Source organism: Bos javanicus, chromosome 2, assembly GCF_032452875.1.
Source record: "Bos javanicus breed banteng chromosome 2, ARS-OSU_banteng_1.0, whole genome shotgun sequence".
Taxonomy (NCBI): domain Eukaryota; kingdom Metazoa; phylum Chordata; class Mammalia; order Artiodactyla; family Bovidae; genus Bos; species Bos javanicus.
The window spans coordinates 101,356,114-101,376,743 of record NC_083869.1 but is presented as its reverse complement, the minus strand read 5'-3'; the positions used below and the strand labels follow the sequence as shown (position 1 = coordinate 101,376,743).

The 20,630-nt window shown below is 37.5% G+C and overlaps 1 long non-coding RNA gene across 1 annotated transcript in view; it reads left to right on the top strand.

The window, feature by feature from the left end:
* Positions 1–20,238, top strand: part of LOC133228530 (uncharacterized) — a 79,907-nt gene extending 59,669 nt beyond the window's left edge. Inside the window, exon 3 of the long non-coding RNA XR_009730242.1 lies at positions 18,903–20,238. This is a non-coding gene — a long non-coding RNA (uncharacterized LOC133228530). The remainder of the gene's footprint in view (positions 1–18,902) is intronic.
* The last annotated feature ends 392 nt before the right edge of the window (positions 20,239–20,630 follow it).

The following is a 20,630-nucleotide window of genomic DNA, read 5'->3' as shown; positions in this document are numbered from 1 at the left end:
AACCCTACAAGATATGTATTATTCCCAGTTTATAGGTAAGGAAACTGAGGTTCCATGACTTACCAAAAACTTGAGTTCTTCAGACACATTCCTCAGGAAAATGAAAACTTGATCCTTCAACTTTTTCCTCTTGGAATTTGTAAAAGTAAAGTGAAAGTCGCTCAGTAGTGCCCAACTCTTTGTGACCCCATGGACTATAGCCTGTCAGGCTCCTCTGTCCATGGAATTTTGAATTTGAGTTTACTTCAAATTCTTTCAGGTGAACGATCAGATAAAGAAGGGAAGGGTAACTCGATGGAAGCCACTGGAGACTTAAGGTGTTGCTCCTAGTACAAGTTAGGTGAGACTAGTATAAAAGTAGGAGCTTCATAGTTTAGATCAACTTTATCAACTTTAGATAGTCAGGTTGAAATACTTGCTCTGCAATTTAATAACTTTTTGGCATTTGGCAAATGACTTAAATCTCTATTATTATTTCCTCTTCTTTAAAAAAGAAATTGATTATTCCTATCTTACACAGTTGTTATGAGGATTAAGAGAGACAATAATTTGTGTTAGTGTTTAGCTCTTCACAGGGGCTTCCCTGGTGGCTCAGAGGTTAAAGCGTCTGCCTGCAATGTGGGAGACCTGGATTCAATCCCTGGGTTGGGAAGCTCCCTGGAGAAGGAAATGGCAACCCACTCCAGTATTCTTGCCTGGACGATCCCATGGAGAGAGGAGCCTAGTAGGCTACAGTCCACAGGGTCGCAAAGAGGTGGACACGACTGAGTGACTTCACTTTCACTTTCACTTTAGGTCTTCACATGGCACATAGCCAGTGCTCAATAAATACCAGCTGCTGCTATTCCAGAAAGGCTAACATGGTTTGAGCCCTTGGTGTGTACTCCACACCACTGGGGCTGATTATCTCCCCTGTCATTAATAATGGCAGGTAACCAATCACTTAATCACCTCTAGCAGATCCCTCCAGTAGTATATTAATGCTCAGTGTAATAGAAGAAAAATTTTTCTGCACATTTTATTTAAGTCTACATTGGTTTGAACCAGGCTTCCATGGTGGTTCAGTGGTAAAGAACCCGCCTGCCAATACAAGAGGAACAAGTTCAATCCTTGGTTCAGGAAGATCCCTTGGAGCAGGAAATGGCAACCCACTCCAGTATTCCTGCCTGGGAAATTCCATAGACATGGGGACCCTGTTGGGTTACAGTCTATCAGGTCACAAAAGAGTCAGACATGACTTAGTGACTAAAACAAGTGGTGGAGCCAGGACTCCAACAATCCAGTTCTTCTGGCCATAGAGTGCATTCAGTCTAGTCTTCCCATTTCTCTGCTTGCAGACAGCATCTATAAATGTGCTTTATTTCTCCCTATTCGCAGCATTTTAAAGTTGTGACGTCTTTTGTCATATGGATAGGCAAATTGTCTAGATGGTGTCAAGGAAAGGGATAAAGGAAGATCTTGATTTCTTATTGCCTGACAAGACCTTTGCTTTGGCATGATGGTGAGCCAGAGTTCCACACCTGATCACACTATTTGCTGCTGTGTGCTCCTATGTCAAGTCAGCACATTCCCAATGTCCTGTGAGTCTTAAAAAATTGAAAAACAGTAACCATAAAATTTGATACTGCTCATTAAATTAAATGTAAAATGAAAATCTTGCATAAATAAAATTTAGTGTTAACTCTTTTTATCATGAAGGGTAATATATTAAGAATAGTGCCTTTAATACAGTGAGAGGACTTCGACATTAAAAATCAGGGTCCCACTTGGCTGTATGTGGGCATGCCAATGTTATCACAGTACAGGTTCTTCATGAAAGAGTTTGACATACCTGCAAATTAACCCAAGTTTCTAGTCATTCATATTATGTATAACAAGATATGTTTCCAGGCTTCCAATGTCATCTTCAATTAGTTGAAATCAGAGAGTGAGAATATTAGTAAATGTGGGTTGTAATTAGGTTCTTTTTCTGATAGTATGCATGCACAAACACACACACACTCATGCACACAAACAGAATGAAAACAAGAGAAGCTTCCTTTCCCTATATGCTTTATGTGACCACATGAGTTCAGCCTCATTTTTCCAAGGCTTTAAGGTATGTTTCAGGAGAAACAGGAGAAGCCCCATTGGCCTAAACAGTCTCATTCATTTACTCGCAATGCTATTTATGCATTGCCATTTTCAATACTGAGATATTGTTCAGGGCTCTAGCTCAGTTTTTAAGTACATTAATCATCTCTATACACACTTATACTTTCAATGAACAATATATATAACTTGTAATTATTATTCCCCTAGGTCATGTCTGTTATGATTATATTTACTGAATTCTAATTTTATGTTTGTTGAATCTAATGATTTAAAAATAAAGCTTTATTTTTTATTTTTTCAAGTAATTCATTTTTATTACAAGGACTTTCCTGGTGACTCAGATGGTAAAGAATCTGCCTGCAATGCAGGAGACCTGGGTTTGATCCCTGGGTTTGATCTCCGGGTGGGAAGATCCCCTGGAGAAGAGAATGGCTATCCACTTCAGTATTCCTGCCTGGAGAATTTCACAGACAGAGGGGCCTCGTCTGTGGGACGAGGGACACATGGGCTCCAGTCCATGGTGTCACATAGAGTCGGATACGACTGAGTGACTAAACTTTCACTTTCATTATTTTACAAAGGTATTTGTCCATGAAGAGGGGGGAGGTAGGGAATGGTACTTCATCATAGTTTGAGAAGGACTACTCCAGGCTACATCTACCTAGTTTAACAGGAAGTTGAGCCTCTGCTCTCCTTCCCTGATAGAATCTCGCCATGCTTATATATATTCCAAGAGTCAGGCTTGATTTTATTCCTTCAACACTCAAGCCAGAGCTCATACATAACCCTTTAAAGCTGGAGGATTTATGGTCACTTCTTGGTAGCATGTAGCCATGATACTGGCAGGGTCACCACACCCAAAAGTGTTTTGTGTAAAATCTGGCTCATAAAAGTGATGCTTAAGTTTGCTTCCATGTGGCTAGAGCTAGAGCATCTTCTCCTTGCCTGCTAAAACTTTACCGGGCTGCCAACAATAAATGCCATTTCTGCCCATTATGGTTTTGTGAAGCTTTGACTATCAAAACACTCTTCTCATTGTTACCATGAGCCTCTGTTGCCAGTGTTCAGACTTGTTGGATAACCTTACATAGCCTGACCATCAGTTAACAGGGACAGTATCTGGTCAATGTTCCCCATGGATTCTATTCCCTCATGGCTTCAGGATCATCATTCTAAGTCACCCACCTGGCCTGGCATAAGGATCAGCCCATTAGCACCATTTCTTCCTACCCTGATGCTAACTTCATCTTAGGGAGCAATTGCCCTTGTATGACACAAGCCCAGGGTTAAGACTACTTCAGCTTATCCCAACGAATGTCAACAATTTTGAATCTCAGATGGAAGGGCTTCTGGGTCTTGATCCCTTTTCTACCAAATAGCAATTAGGCTTGAGCACCTCCTTCACCAGCAGGCATCAAGCTTGGCTCGTTAATAGCTTTTTGCGGAAGAATATACATCACATATATCAACTCTGCTTTCCTGGAAATCTCCTTAGATATTTAAAACTTTTTGTTAACCTTAACATTTTTCATACATCACAGTTCATTTTAGACTTTAGCACCTCTGACATTATCCTGACAGTCAGTATCACTGTAATGTGTAAGTATGTGGCCTTTCTTCTCGTGTTTTGCCAGTTTAAAACCTGATCCTGTCAGTAATTTCCCAGGAACTTACACTGATTCTTTTCAATACTTTGTTCTGATTTTTTTAAGCAGTCAATATGCAAGTGCATGGGTCACTTGTACCAATTTTCCTAATAACTTTCTTTACCTTTTACTGGGTGAAACTACCAGTGAGATAAGACAAAAATTTAACACAGGCTCTGCTCTCAAGAAATGAGATTTTTCAATTGAATCTGTACTTGAAGTCTAGCTTTGTCACTAGGTGAATTTAATGTATTAAATATCTGTGGTCAGGTCCTCTCTAGAACATTCCTACAGTGATAATAACGTTGTTGTTGCTGCTGTTGTTGTCATTTAGTCACTAAGTCGTGTCCAACTTTTTGCAACCTATGCAGCACGCTTAAGCTCCTCTGTCCACCACTGTCTCCTGGAGTTTGCTCAAATTCACGTCCAACAGTGATAAAAATAGTAAATACTTATTGAGTACTTCGTTTATGCCAGGAATTTCATGTTTAACCTCATGTAATCCTTACAACAACCCTGTGAAGAAGGCATCATCACCCATATTCCATAGGTGAGGAATTTGAAGCACTTAAAGAGAGTTTAAAAAGAATTGCCCAGAGTCCCCAGACTATGAGTGACACAGTCAGGATAGGAGCCCAAGCAATCCTGGTAACCACTACTGATATACTGTCAAAGTTTGTTTCTAATCTCCTTTTGCTGCTGCTGCTGCTGCTAAGTCGCTTCAGTCGTGTCCGACTCTGTGCGACCCCATAGATGGCAGCCCACCAGGCTGCTCTGTCCCTGGGATTCTCCAGGCAAGAACACTGGAATGGGTTGCCATTTCCTTCTCCAATGCATGAAACTGAACAGTGAAAGTGAAGTCCCTCAGTCGTGTCTGACTCTTCACGACCCCGTGAACTGTAGCCTACCAGACTCCTCCGTCCATGGGATTTCCCAGGCAAGAGTTAGCTTCATTCAAATTCTCTCCACCATTCTATAGATTTTCATGAGGAATATATCTTTTGACCACTCAGCTCTTTTCCACCTTTCATAATAAAAGTCCTGTTTCTGTGAAAATACAGGAAGGAAACGTCATTTAAAATGGAGTGAGGAAGTCCTGAAGGGGGAGCTCTCATGCCTGGCTCACCCACTGCAGATTTCAGACCCCAGAACAAAGAACATTTCCTTCAGACAAGCTGCGCACCACTGTAGCCACTGAATTACCACCACAGTCTTCCCAGGGGGGGTTTCTTCTTTCCTTTTTAAAAGCAAGCCCCTCTTCTCTGTTCTTCAGACTCCCCTATGACTCACTACAGTTTGCTTGTCCTAGATTGCAAGTCTCTGCTTTTCCTATGTAAACTCATTTTGCTAGTAAAATAACTGGCTCTTTGGGTTTTATTAAGGTCAATATTTCTTTTGAGTCAAGGGTATTCCTATCCTTTCATGGTATATTCCAATAGTACAATCCCGCCTTCTTAACCTCTCAGGTCATATTTACTTCCTTATGTCACAACCTCAGTTTCATTTTGTTTATTTATGTTTTTCAATGACTCTGCCCCTAGATATTGCACAGGAAAAAAAAAAAAAAAAACACAGGTAGTCTGACCAGATTAATCTAATGAAATTCCCTCAGAAATATATTAGGTTTTGATAAATACAGGGAGCAGAACACCCTCTCTCCCTATTATTTATCCTAAATAATTTTTAAGTGAGAATGTTGAAAGAAGAGTCATTTGTAAGGCGAAAGTAAGGAGAGACTGAAATTCATCTAATTCAATACCTCATAATATCTTTGAAAAATGATGCTTGAAAATGTTAAATGATCTGACTATAGTTAAACAGTTAGTTCCCTAAATTGATTTTTCCAAAGCAATGATTTCAGCATGTGATCAATAGTTAAAATGATATTTAGCCTTAAGTTTATATTAATAACATGTCTTAGTTAATCATTTCTTTCAATTTAATAGTTAGTAAATTTAAAATATACCCTTTTACCATTTTGTATGTTGAATTTCTACAGGTATCGCTTTAGTTATAATAATAGTGGTCAGAATGAATAAAAGACTAGATATTGTGACATAAAAACTTCTACTTTAGGCAATGAATATTCTAGAAAATACATGTGAAAGCAGTGTACACAAATTCTATAGTTTCTGGGAAAAAATTTTTCTAAAAATGTCAAATATAGACAAAAAGAGAATAATAAAAATAGAACACTAGTTCTAAAAGCAATCTCACCAACAGGAAAATAACTATTCAGTAGAAAAACCTATAAACAGCTTTTTCTGTATTAGTTTTTCTTTCCCTGCCTTGGAAATACAACAATTTTATTCTCTAATTCTAGTAACACTGTATTTGATAAGATTATACACCAGTTACCTATGGTTGTTCAATTCATTATTTTGCCATAAGTGTAATTTATTGGCACACTTTTAAAAAAATATTCTAGTTTTAAACGTAAGCGTCAGCTTTAAAAAAGAACAGAGCATTATGAAAAAAATGTTATCAAAATCTACAATTTGATGTTAAAAGTCTGCGTGAGAAAGAAAGTCAACCTGGGTCTCCAGGAAGTCTGAGAAAATTAAAAATTGAGGAAAAGCTCTCAAGTTTCAAATAGGATATAGTCTTAAATACAAACAAACTTATATCCTTTTTGCATCTGTTCTTCATGTTAAAACAAATTCAAAGATGATGTGGAAACTGAATTTTATGGCCGATTATATACTTCATTTATGAGATAAAAATTTGCAAACAGGGACTTGTGGGATGGTTTGATAATGACATGATGGATAAATAATGATTTTGGCATAATAAAGCCTGATTCTTTTCAACATTTTACCCTGTTTTTCTTTTTAATTTTTTCTTAATCAACCACACTAAGAGGTGTTTCTTTCTTGCAAGCCCTCTAATATGGTGGAATCTACCTGCATTCTGTCCCACAAGGGGCTTATCCTCAGTAAGAAAGAGATTAATAGCAGACTAAAAGTACACCACTTATTATTTTTTTTTTTTTACCTGCTTTAAAGCCTTTATTTGATCTTTAGAATAGTTCTACAAGATAAAGTTTTCTTATTTTACATATGAAATGCAGGCTTAAAGAAGTTAATTCATGTGTACAAAATCCAGTACCTAGGTTCAAAATTTAAATATAGGTCTTTGATTCTACAGCTGTTTCTCCCACTGACTTTCCAATTTCATTCTTTGGGTGGTTCATATTTTTCGAGACACAAAGTTTACATGAAATAGACCCTGTAAAAATACAGCACTTTCCCCACTCCCACCCTTTTGCTCTGTTTAAAACTGAATTTTCACTTGATTACAAGTCAGCTAAGGGAGCATCACTATCATCTCAATCATGGTGCCTCCCTTTCCAGGATGAGGCAGGCACTGTTTAGGCCTGTTCTCTTCCAAAAGACAGGAAACACCCAACCCTGACTTGGTAACATTTCTGAAGGTAACATTTCTGAGGTAACATTTCTGAAGGTAACATTCGCTTCTCAGTCCCGTTTATTCTGTTATGAATTTTGTTAAGAATTTTCATTTTGTTAAGAAGCAATGTGGTATGACTGGGATAAGGAAGAAGAAGAAAAGCGTGTTGTCACTTGAGTGAGACTGCCTCAGAAATATTTTTTAAGACCTATGATTTCAAACTTGGAATGGGATATGCTTCGGAAAGGTAACTGTTTGCCTTCTAAAATTAAAAAAAAAAAAATTGGTTGATCATTACAACCAATTTGGCTTCAAAGATGTCCTCAGAAAAACTGGAGTTTCCATTGAAAGAATTACTAGGTCCAGAATCAGAAGTGCTAAGTTTCTAGGTCTTAATTTACAGCTAAAATTACTTCCAATAAATTGAATGTTTTGTTAACTTTCTCATCTCTAAAACTGAGATGATGCTAATCATTGTAAAAATCTTCACTTACCACTCATTTAGTTTTATTTCTGTATTCATACCTCAATTTTATGTCAAAAATCAGTTTGAGACAGCTTCCATAATAAATAGAAAAACTTAGGTAGGAAAATTGGAACAAAAGGGAAGTATGGATAGTAAAAATTAAAGAAATTCAGTGAACAGGTTTGTAGACAGTTTGCAGGGCATTATATTTTTATGTCCTCTTTTCCACAGCTAATGACTTTCATCTTACTGTGACTTCATCTATTCACCTTTGCTGCCAAAGACAAACTTTTCGAAGTGGAAAAGAGTAGAGAGAGCATAAAAGTTTCTAAATTCCTAAGTGACATAGGAGAGGTAAATATTCTTTAATTATCTTCCAATTTTGCTTCCATTGGAATATATCTGAAAACAAAGAAGTTTCTAAAACTTAATGTGAGCCACTAGTGTTCATCTCTGCTTACGTATGCAAATTCTCATACAATTTTTAAAATAAAAATGTCACAATTCCAGAAGTTAAATACCTTATCATTGATGCTGATGTAGTAAGTAATCATATAAAATACTTGCTTCACAGAATCTTCATGTGTAACTAAGTTTCAAATACTTTCTTTCATGTTTTGCCACTCTAATTTTTTTTCTTCGTTAGCCTCAAAGTGTAGAAGCAGTTTCCAATATCTTACAAATGCATTTCCTTCCAATCCAAAATGAACTTTAATAATGTTAGCATTAGAAACTAGTTCCATAGCAAGTGTTACAGGAGCTTTTACATGGACACACTTTTCTAGAGAAATTATGTGTATAACTCACAATACTATAAACAAACTTACACAGAATTTTCTTTTGTGCCTGGTAGGAGAAATAGGAGCACTTCAAATATCCTGAGGATGTTTCTTAACAGCTCTCCCTTGGTCAATTAAGTTGTATTATTTTGCTACCAAGTTCAAACCACTTTAAAGCAAGATTCAGAGCCTCAAGTGATACTAACCTCTTCTAGCTAAGTGATTTAAATGATCATGGTTTTCAAAAGAAAAAAATAATCATTTTGCCACTATATTTTATAATTTCCTTTCTCACATATAAAATAATTTTATTCCTCTCCAGAAAACCCACTGAGTTAATATGGAAAAAAGACATTTCCACTACAGGTACTAAAAACTCAGAGTCACCCTTTCAGTTCAAAGAAAGAAAATCAAATTCTATTTTAGTGGAGTTTTCATAACAGCCTTTTGGCTAATAATGTTGAAGAATCATGATATATTTAAGAGATATTAATTCTAGTAATAGTCATTTATCTTTGATGTCAGAGAGAGACAAAGGCTTGGGAAATAGAAGATTTACAATGACATATTATAGACTCACTTGGTAGATGTTAGATTTTTTACTCTTCCACTGAAACGACAGATAATGAAGTTTTATCAACTTCCTTTTATTAAAGCTAAAAATATATCCTATAATAGGATCATAAACATTTAATGAAACTCACAGCTGTACTGAATTTTAAAATTAGGAGAGGATGGACAAGCAGTTCATAGAAAAGTAAATCAGCCTAACTCATACATTATTAGTTGACAGCCCAGCTGTTTTAATTTAATATATCTCTGGGTCTGGCTTCTCTTCTAAAGTTAAGATATATATATATATATATATATATATATATATATATATATATATATATACCTTCCTAAATGAATGTGGATTTACAAAATGAGTTTATTTTCTTTCCAAGCACATCTAGATATCTGAGACATCTCAGTGGAGAAGCTCAAGGAAGATAGGATAAGATGATTGATCTTTATTCTTCCACTGCTTTCTGGGAAGATTAAAATTCTTATTATTTCTGTCTTAAGTTGGGTCCTCAGGAACAGACTCTGAAATGAGCATTAATGTTAATATGATTAAAAGGAAGTTTTCCCAGGAAAAATTGGTAGAGAGGTAAAGAAATAGGATTTGTAAGGAAAGGAGAATAAGCAGATGTGCATTATTAAGCAAAGTCTTATGGAGAGTAACTCTGGTTCTGTCCCACAAAAGATGTCTGAAGACAGTGTTGGTCACAGCTCAGATTCATCCTGACCAAGGCAACACAGCTGGAATATTTATATCCCTGCAACTGTCAATCATTGGTTAATATCTGCCCCTGGGGAAATATAAACTCCCAAGTACTTTGAACAAAGTGGAGCAAAGCCATTTCTAGCAGCCTGAGGCCAACCTTCCAACAGAGACACAATGCTGGCAATTCAAGAATGAAAACACACACGGAGTGGAGCTTCCCTGGTAGCTTTAGGGGTAAAGAATCTGACTGCCAATGCAGGAGACATGGGTTCGATTCCCTGATCCAGGAACTTCCCACATGCCAGGGAGCAACTAAGCGTGTGAACCACAACTGCTGAGCCCACATGCTGCAACTACTGAAGCCCGCTCCTCCAGAGCCCATGTTCTGCAACAAGAGAGGCCGCTGCAATGAGAAGCCCACGCACTGCAACTGGAGAGTAGGCCCTTCTCTCTACAACTAGAGAGATCTCCAGCCCAGCAACCAAAACCCTTACAACCCCAAAATAAATAAATAACCAAACATGTTTAGAAAAGAAAGATGCACCTAGAGCCAGTGTGCATGGGTATGTAAAACAATCTAATCAAGTTCTGCGCGCGCAGTGGCTGGGTCTACTCCAATCTCCACACTATTCACTGTTCAAACTTATTTTACTGGTAACTTTCATTATTTACACATATACTGGGTTTCCCTGGTGGCTCAGTGGTAAAGGATTGGCCTGCCAATGCAGAAGATGCGGGTTCAATCCCTGGGTCAGTAAGATCCCCTAAAGAATAGGCAATCCACTCCAGTACTCTTGCCCGGGAAATTCTATGGACAGAGGAGCCTGGCGGGCTACAGTCCATGGAGTTGCAAAGGGTCAGACGTGATTTGGCAACTAACAAAAATAACACATACAATGCCTTTTCCTTCCCCTAGGGTGGAAGGTATCAATTGCTGACAGTAGAGTGCTTCAGGTAAATCAAGATTTTAGCTCTTTTCACTCTGTTCCACAGCTTAATTAGGCCAGCTGATGTGTATTACTGATCAGCTCTATATTTTAAAATTTTGAATATGAATGCATTCAGATGAGGCATGTTTTCTCTATTTCACCAGCATCTCTTAACAGTATCAGTTATGATTTTATTCAACTGCCTGAAAGGAAAAATCCAAAGTAATAGAGGTTCTCAAAGTGTGGTCCCTAGACCACCTGCATCAGCATCCTCTGAAAGCCAACAAATGTGTAATATTATTTCTCTGTGAAGTCATCAAGGACCAACCTCCATGGTATAAGAAGGCTGCTTTAGCACCACCTATCACCTCCTCATGCCAAGCAGCAAGATGAAGGAAGAAGCAAGAAAGAAGAGGTGAGAGGATTATGCAAGATATTTTTAAAGGAGAGTAATGCTAAAGCTGAAACTCCTGTACTTTGGCTACCTCATGCGAAGAGTTGACTCATTGGAAAAGATTCTGATGCTGGGAGGGATTGGGGGCAGGAGGAAAAGGGGACGACAGAGGATGAGATGGCTGGATGGCATTACTGACTCGATGGACGTGAGTCTGAGTGAACTCTGGGAGTTGGTGATGGACAGGGAGGCCTGGAGTGCTGCGATTCATGGGGTCGCAAAGAGTCGGACACGACTGAGCAACTGAACTGAACTGAACTGAATGCAGTTTACAGCTCATTATTTCAAACCAGTAGTGTGTTAGTAAATGTTTGATAAACAGCCCTGTAATTTTCATTGTATAAATTCTCCTGCCATGCTGATTTCAAGCCTCCAACTTGACATCAAAAATTAGGAGCAATGTGCACCATTGGCTCTGCCAAGCACAGCCAGGTCCAGCATACCACTGTCCAGAACTCTAACACAGAGCTATCTGTATCTACAAGGAGGGCTTTGAAATGAAGGCCTTATTTCAAGGAATCACATACCCAGATTAAAATTCGAGGCCCTATTGTTTAGGACAAAAAGAAGAATGGATATTGTGCAGACACTGCTTCTCTCTCTCACAACATTGCTTCTTTTTGTCCCACACCTGACCTACTGCATACATTTATGCTACCTGCTTGGATCCTATAGAAATAAGTCTCTGCCTCAGATGGTTCTCAAACAGGCATCTTTGAAATACAAATAGATGCTCACAAGAAAAGACTAGAGAATTATTGTAGGTACCAAAACAGCTCAGAATATATTGCATATGATTAAAATGAAGAGAAGCACATATGAGGTAGATAAAACTCATTCAATGACCAAAAAGTCATATTCTCCCTTGCAGTAAGAAAAAAATTAGAATGTTAACTGTCCTTTTTTGTGATGTTGTGAGAAGTCCATGGTGCACTAAGGAAGCACAGGCTCTGTTGACTCAAAGACCTGGTTTCAAACTACAACTCTTCCACTTAGACTTTGGAAAAGTTTGTTCATATTCTTGAAAACTGTATCTACATGGGTAAGTAAAGACCTCATTCATTAAAAAAAGTAGATGATATTTGGCATAAAATTGTTCACATAGACGCAAGAATCCCTTGCATGAAGGTGCAACAATCGAAATACAAACAGAGCTGCATAGCAACCTTCCATAGGAAAGTGTATTCATGTCTTATGTATTCATGGGGTCAGAGTATGTTAATGTAAAGAGTATCTCCTAGCTCACTCTTTAGTTCAAGAATTTCCTTGTAGAAAGTAAGGCCATTATAACTCTCCTGCCTTTGCTCCCCATGAAATTTCTGCTAGTCAACACTTGTGACCCCTTTCCCAACACATGACCCAATGATGGCTATTGGTGATGGTTCTGCATCTCAGAATCTCTGAATTGAGTCTCATTTCTATGATTATGGCTTAGGACTTTTGTTACAATTATACTAGAGGGATCTACATTCAGTCTAGATGAGTTTGAATTCAAGTCTGAAACTTACTATTTAGATAACCTTAGAAATCTTACTTCACCATGTGTATATGTATATTTCAATAAATTTTTTAATGGATGTGGAAATTTGAATTTCATATAATTTGCACATCATGAAATACTCTTTTCTTAATTTTTTAACCATTAAAAAATGTGAAAACATTCTTAACTCACAATCTATACAAAAACAGGCAAGGGATCACAACTGGCCTGTGGGCTGAAGTTTGCCAGCCCCAGCTCAGATTGTATCTTTTTTCTTCAAGAATATTGTTGGTATATAAATAACTAACCTTAAAAAGCACCCACTTAAAGTGTACAATTCAATGCTTTTAGTTTATTCATAGTTATGCATGCCTCATTATCTAATTATAGAACATTTTCTTCATTCCCAAAAGAAATCCATTATCAATTTCCATTCTTCCCCTGAACTTTCACAAACCTCACTGACCCAAGCAACCATTAATCTACTTCCTATCTCTATAAATTTGTCTAGTCTTCCTGTTTTATATACATGGAATCATATAACATGTGATTTTGTGCCAGGCTTCTTTCACTTAACACGATAGTTTCATATTTCATCCAATTAGTAGCATGCTCAATACTTCATTTTTATTGCTGAATAATACTCTCAGTTCTTGATTTGCTGTCTAATTTTTCTATCAGTTATCAAAAGTGAAATATTGAAGTTTTTAACTATTATTGTTGGATTTTCTATTTTTCTTTTCCATTTTGTCAGTTTTTGCTACATATTTTGGAGTTCTGCTGTTAGAAACTAATATGTCTAAATTGCTATGTCTTCCTGGTAGATCAACCTTTTTATCATTATTAAATTACCCTCTATATCTAGTAATACATTTTGTTTTAAGTTATATTTTGTTTGATATTAATATAGCCACTCTAGTTTTTTGTGATTGACGTTGGCATGGTATATCTTTTGCCATCCTTTAACCTTTGACTTACATTTTTATTGTTTAATCTAAAGTGAAACATCCCCTAGACAACATATAGTTTGATCTTGGTTTTGTTTTGTTTCTTGTAATAAAATGTTACTGTTTATTTTTATTGTATTATTTAATAAATTCACAATTAATGATATTATTTATATAGTTGGGTTTATATCTCTAATTTTGCTTTTTATTTTCTACAGATCTCATTATTTTTTGTGCCTATATTCTTCCTTTATTGCCTGTTTTGTATTAGGTAGATATTTTCTAATGTAACATTTTAATTCTTTTAATGACATTTGGCAAGGATAAACAGAACGATACAAAAAAGATCTTCATGACCCAGACAATCACATAGAGCCAGACATTCTGGAATGCAAAGTCAAGTGGGCCTTAGGAAGCATCACTACGAACAAAGCTAGTTGAGGTGATGGAATTCCAGTTGAGCTATTTCAAATCCTGAAAGATGATGCTGTGAAAGTGCTGCACTCAATATGTCAGCAAATTTGGAAAACTCAGTAGTGGCCACAGGACTGGAAAAGGTCAGTTTTCATTCCAATCCCGAAGAAAGGCAATGCCAAAGAATGATCAAACTACTGAACAGTTGCACTCATCAAACACGTTAGTAAAGTAATGCTCAAAATTCTCCAAGCCAGGCTTCAGCCATACGTGAACTGTGAACTTACAGATGTTCAAGCTGGATTTAGAAAAGGCAGAGGAACCAGAGATCAAATTGCCAACATCCGCTGGATCGTCAAAAAACCAAGAGAGTTCCAGAAAAACATCCATTTCTGCTTTATTGAAAATGCCAACACCTTGACTCTGTAGATCACAATAAAATGTGGAAAATCTGAAAGAGATGGGAATACCAGACCACCTGACCTACCTCTTGAGAAATCTGTATGCAGGTCAGGAAGCAAGAGTTAGAACTGGACATGGAACAACACATGGGTTCGAAATTGGGAAAGGAGTATGTCAAGGCTGTATATGGTCATCCTGCTTATTTAACTTATATGTAGAGAACATCATGAGAAACGCTGGGCTGGAAGAAGCACAAGCTGGAATCAAGATTGCAGGGAGAAATATCAATAACCTCAGATATGCAGATGACACCACCCTTATGGCAGAAATTGAAGAATTAAAGAGCCTCTTGATGAAAGTGAAACAGAGTGAAAAAGTTGGCTTAAAGCTCAACATTTAGAAAACTAAGAGCATGGCATCAAGCCCCATCACTTCATGGCAAATAGATGGGGAAACAGTGGAAACAGTGGCTGACTTTATTTTTGGGGCTCCAAAATCACTGCAGATGGTGATTGCAACCATGAAATAAAAAGACGCTTACTCCTTGGAAGGGAAGTTATGACCAACCTAGACAGCATATTAAAAAGCAGAGACATTACTTTGTCAACAAAGGTCTATCTAGTTAAGGCTATTGTTTTTCCAGCAGTCATGTGTGAATGTGAGAGTTGGACTATAAGGAAAGCTGAGCGCTGAAGAATTGATGCTTTTGAACTGTGGTGTTGGAGAAGACTCTTGAGAGTCTCTTGGACTGCAAGGAGATCCAACTAGTCCATCCTAAAGGAGATCAGTCCTGGGTGTTCATTGGAAGGACCAATATTGAAGGTGAAACTCCAATACTTTGGCCACCTGATGCTAAGAGCTGACTCATTTGAAAGACACTGATGCTGGGAAAGATTGAGGGCAGGAGGAGAAGGGGATGACAGAGGATGAGATGGTTGGATGACATCACTGACTAGATGGATATGAGTTTGGGAGAACTCCAGGAGTTGGTGATGGACAGGGAGGCCTGGTGTGTTGTGGTTCATGGGGTCGCAAAGAGTTGGACACAACTCAGTGACTGAACTGAACTGAATTATACTTTTGTCCTGCTTTCTTAGTAGCTGTTCTATGAATTACAAACTACATTTTAACTTATCAGAATCTATATCAGCTTTATACTGTCTTAGTGGTGTTGGAGAAGACTCTTGAGAGTCCCTTGGACTGCAAGGAGATCCAACCAGTCCATTCTAAAGGAGATCAGCCCTGGGTGCTCTTTGGAAGGAATGATGTTAAAACTGAAACTCCAGTACTTTGGCCACCTCATGCGAAGAGTTGACTCATTGGAAAAGACTCTGATGCTGAGGGGGATTGGGGGCAGGAGGAAAAGGGGACGACAGAGGATGAGATGGCTGGATGGCATCACCGACTCGATGGACGTGAGTTTGAGTGAACTCCAGGAGATGGTGATGGACAGGGAGACCTGGCGTGCTGTGATTCATGGGGTCGCAAAGAGTCAGACACGACTGAACGACTGAACAACTGAATTGAACTGAACTGAGTGTCAATAAAATGTAGAAACTTTGTTCTTATATATCTTAATTCTCTCTTCACATTTTTGGTGCTATTACAGTTATACATGGTGGATCTATATGTGTTTCAAATCTAACAATACTTTGCTATAATCATTAGTTTATGTAATCTAATATTGTTTAAAGAAACTGAGAGAAGAAAGAAAACCTAAACTATATTGCGGTTACAGAGTTTGTTAGTTAACCTTCTTATGTATCTTTTGCATTCTCTATATTTTTTCTGGTAGAGGTCTGTTATCATCTGGTATCATTTCCTAATTCTAAAAGAGCTTGGTTCACACCCTGCTCCTTTATGCTGTTATTGTCAAGAATATTGTAGTTCTCTATGTTATAGGTTTAACAATACAATTACATTTATATTGTAATAAGAGAATTGCTTTTTAAATTAGTCAAGAAAAGAAGGGAGAAAATATGAAATTTTATTCTTTTTATATAACTACTTGCATATTTACTGTAATAGAGTACTATGAATGCCATAACAAATTACCACAAACATGGTGGCTAAAAATATTGCAGATTTACTCTCTTACACTTTTGGAGACCAGATTTCCAAAGTCAGTTTCACTGGGCTAAAGTCAAGATGCCAACAGGACTGTTTCCTTCTGGATGTTCCAGGGGAGAATCAGTTCCTTATTTCTTCCAGCTTCTAGAGGCTGCTGGGATTCCTTGAGTCGTGGCTCCATCACCCCAATCTCTGCTTTGATCACACATTGTCAACCTGCCTGTCTGACTTCCTGCATCCTCTTTATTAAGGACCCTTAGGATTATATTAGGTCCACCTGGATAATCCAGGAGATTCTCCCCATTGTGAGACTCTACCCATTAATTTAATCACACCTGCAAAGTCCTTTTTGCCATGTAAGGTAACATTAACAGGTTCCAGAGATTAAGATGTGAACATATTGTGGTGGCCATTATTCAGGCTACTGCAATCTGCCATTGGCCCCCAAAGATTCATATATATATATTTTTTTTCCATATGCAAAATACATTCCTCCCATTCCCAAATCCACAAAAGCCTCAGCTTATTATAGCATCAACACAAAGTCCAAAATACCATCGACTAGCTCAAAAGTCCCCAATCTCATCAACCATATCATTTAAATCAGGTAGGATTAAGATACTGGGTATGATCCCACAAAATTCCTCTCTATTTCTATACCAGTGAATCTAGAAAACAAATTATTTGCCCTCAAAGTAAATTGGAGGAGCATATATAGGACAAGTTATTCCCTGGTGGCTGAGATGGTAAAGCATCTGTCTACAATGCAGGAGACCCAGGTTTGAGCCCTGGGTTGGGAAGATCCCCTGGAGAAGGAAATGGCAATCCACTCCAGTACTATTGCCTGGAAAATCTCATGGACAGAGGAGCCTGGTAGGCTACAGTCTATAGGGTCTCAAAGAGTCAGACACGACTGAGCGACTTCACTTCACTTTACTGACACTCCCATTCACACATGGAGAAAGTTGAAAAAAGGAAGGAAGCACCAGTACCAAGGATGTGAGATGCATTGCTCCTGAGTATGTGCAACCTCAACGATGCGCACAACTTTTCTGACTCCCAGAGTTGTTTCTAATCCTAGGAGGGCTTTTCTTGGTTGTTTCTTTCCCAGATTCTATTAAACTTCTGACTATTCTGCAGTTTTGTTTGGGCTTTCCTGGTGGCTCATCAGCAGAGAATCTACCTACAGTTCCAGAGAGGCAGGTTCAATCTCTCAGTCAGGAAGATCTCTGGAGAAGGAAATGGCAACCCACTCCAATAGTTTTGCCTGGGAAATCATAGAGGAGCCTGGTGGACGACAGTTCTTGGGGCTGAAAGAGAGTCAGACACGACTTAGTGACTAAAGGGCACAGCAAAGCTGCCAGCTTCCTCTTCCTTGTTTTCCACTAAGATCTATTGTAATGATAACAACCTTAGGTAAGGAGTTCTTCTCTCTGTTCCAAATAAGATCAGTCCCCCCAGATAAGACTGGAGAGAATTTCTTCCCTGTGGCCTCTCTTACGGTTCTGCCAAGGCACCTCTCTGCCAATGCTAGGATAAAGGTCTGCTTTCCCAGGAATAATACTCCTTTTCTACAAGAGGTCATGGAAGGAAGTGGCAGCTGCCCCAGTTTTCTTGACTTGACCCTCTCAACATGGGATTTCAATTCTATAAGTGAACTTGGAGAAGAGAAATGGGGTGAGAAAGGCTAAAATCATGAACTCAATATTATCCTTCTGTTGTGCCTGGGCCAGAGCTTCCGCCTTACAAATGGGGGCTTGGTGAGAAAGTGGGTCTTCTCAGTCATGCCTACTTTACACTGAGGACCATGATGAAATAAGAACTTCTGGCATCCTGCTCCTCACATAGAGATAACATAGCCCCAGACAGGGAGCTAAAGCTTGGGAGCCCGTTTTTGGATGCACACACTGTGATGGAGTTTTCACTGCACCCAGCTGAATAATAAATTGAGTCATGGTTCAAGTGCTACAGACTTTCATTGTTCTTATTGAGACTTAGAAGATTTTCTTGAATGAATGCTTCCCCATTTGCTTAAATGCCCTTAGGACAGTTTCCAGAGGTTTAAATGAATGCTTTTTATAATTTTCACCCATTAGTATTTTTTTTTTCCTGGAGAGCAGTTTCTTTCTCATCATTTTGGAAGTCCTGCCATCCAATCTCTTTAAGCCTCATTTTCCTCATCTGTAACATGGAGATGATTATAATAGTCATATGAGTATTAACTGAGATGATGTGTTTTCAGTGGCTGAGAGATACTAATACTCAAAAATATATACCTATAACTAGAAAATATGCAGTTATAGTCTTCTTCTCTTTTAAATAATTACATATTGATAAGATTTCTTAGTTAACACAGAAGTATCAGCCTATACACTAGAAAAAAATTAGGGGATATGATCTTCAAGCTATGGCAGATTTCATACATGTAGACACTCAAATTTTAAGTTTACTTCTGTCATGGATTCCTAATGAAATTTTGATAGTCTTTTTTCTTTTACTTCACAAAAAATTACTTCGTAATTGCTCTTGTTCTTTACTTTCAGGTCTTACAAAATGATTGGATATGGAAAGCACTCTAACAAGGAAACAGCTTTCTCAAGAGATGGTACTCTTTTCTTCACGTGAAATGTAAACAGAGAAAATAGTCTCGACACGCATTCTTGTCAGGAAATAGCAGTTGGTTGACCATAGACATCAACATTTGTGACATGAAGACAGAATGTCCTACAAAGAGGTAGTTCCCTGTTTCTTTCTGGAACGCTGCAATTCTGTTTGACCCTGGAACAAACCTGAATGGAAAACAGTTACTTCAAAAAGATTAGCATTATAGCTTCTGGTGACTCACTTAGAAGTTGGGCTTGCCCAAACTGGTTGTAGCTGTTCCATTTTCTGTGTTAGCCAGACAAAAGATTATCCAAAGAAAGCTGGTCTTGAGTTTTAGTATGGACTAAACCTGTTATATTTTAGTTATGGAAATGGATTTGTCCTCATTAGTTTTCCAAGACCATTTCTTCTAGGAACAAATCGTATGTATTTTTGAGTCATAAAACCTGGACTGGGGTAAGTTAGAAACCCTGCCTTTAGAACTTTATGACATCCCTTTTGCAGTTCTGACTTCAAATTGTAAAACTTTCATGTTTCTCAGTACTTACTATTTACAACCCTCATACATTTAAAAATACTTTGCCCGTTTCACTATGTTTGGTGCCTATAATTCCATTAAAATGTAATTTACCTGATCTAAAACCATTAGCTCTTATTTATATGCAAATAACCTTAGAAGAGTTATTATATTAACCTAAGATGAGTTATGAGAAATTTGTTTTATTTCTAAGTGTGCAGTTCTTTGAGATTAATCTTGGTAAATGGAGGAAGAAATTGAGAATTGCCTGAGAAGGCTCCCAATGGACAAGTTCTTCAACACTGGAAAAATGGCATCATGAAAGACCCTAAAAAGAAAAGAAAAGAAGGATATTCTGCACATATCGCCCAAATTAAATTCTTTCACAATTGTGCTAGGCTAATACAGAATCCCAGCTACACTACATTAAAGTTATATTTGAAGGTATACCAGAAACAGCAGTAACATGTGTGTTCAAAGGCCTACAACAGTTCATCAAGGGCCCTGACGTAGTGCCATTTAAAGAGAATCCAACAGTTCTTCATAGCTTCAAAACAAGCATGAATCAAATGAATAGCAGAGAAGAACTAGTAGAAGACACAGGATTATTTTTCAACTGTACCTTCATATAAACCAAGAGATATACATCATTCATTTATTCTAGTTATGTCCCATTTTTATTCCTAAAAATATTTGTACATTATTATTATTTGTACATTCTCTTTTTGTTCTTAATAAAATATGCCATTCTCAATTACTTTTTCATTTTATCAGTCTTATTTATTCCTTGCATTTCATTTCATTAAATGTGTATTTTTTTATTTTGTTGTTCTTAGTCTAATTCCCTCATTCAATGCTTACTTCATTACTATTTCTATCATTCCTGTTTTCCCTTAGGTATATAGCTATATAATTTTAGAGATAAAAATATCTCTCATATAATTGGGTCCACAAATTTCTAATGCAATGCATTCACTGATATCCAGTTCTAGATATCATAATTTACATTATTATTTATGCTTATGTTTTGACCCCAGTTTTTTAGAATTTAATATTAGTTTGCTGAGATAGGCCTAAGAACTTTCTTTCCTTATTTATTTTATAAATGAATTCCATATTGGTCTAAAAATGCAGCCTACATGATATAAAT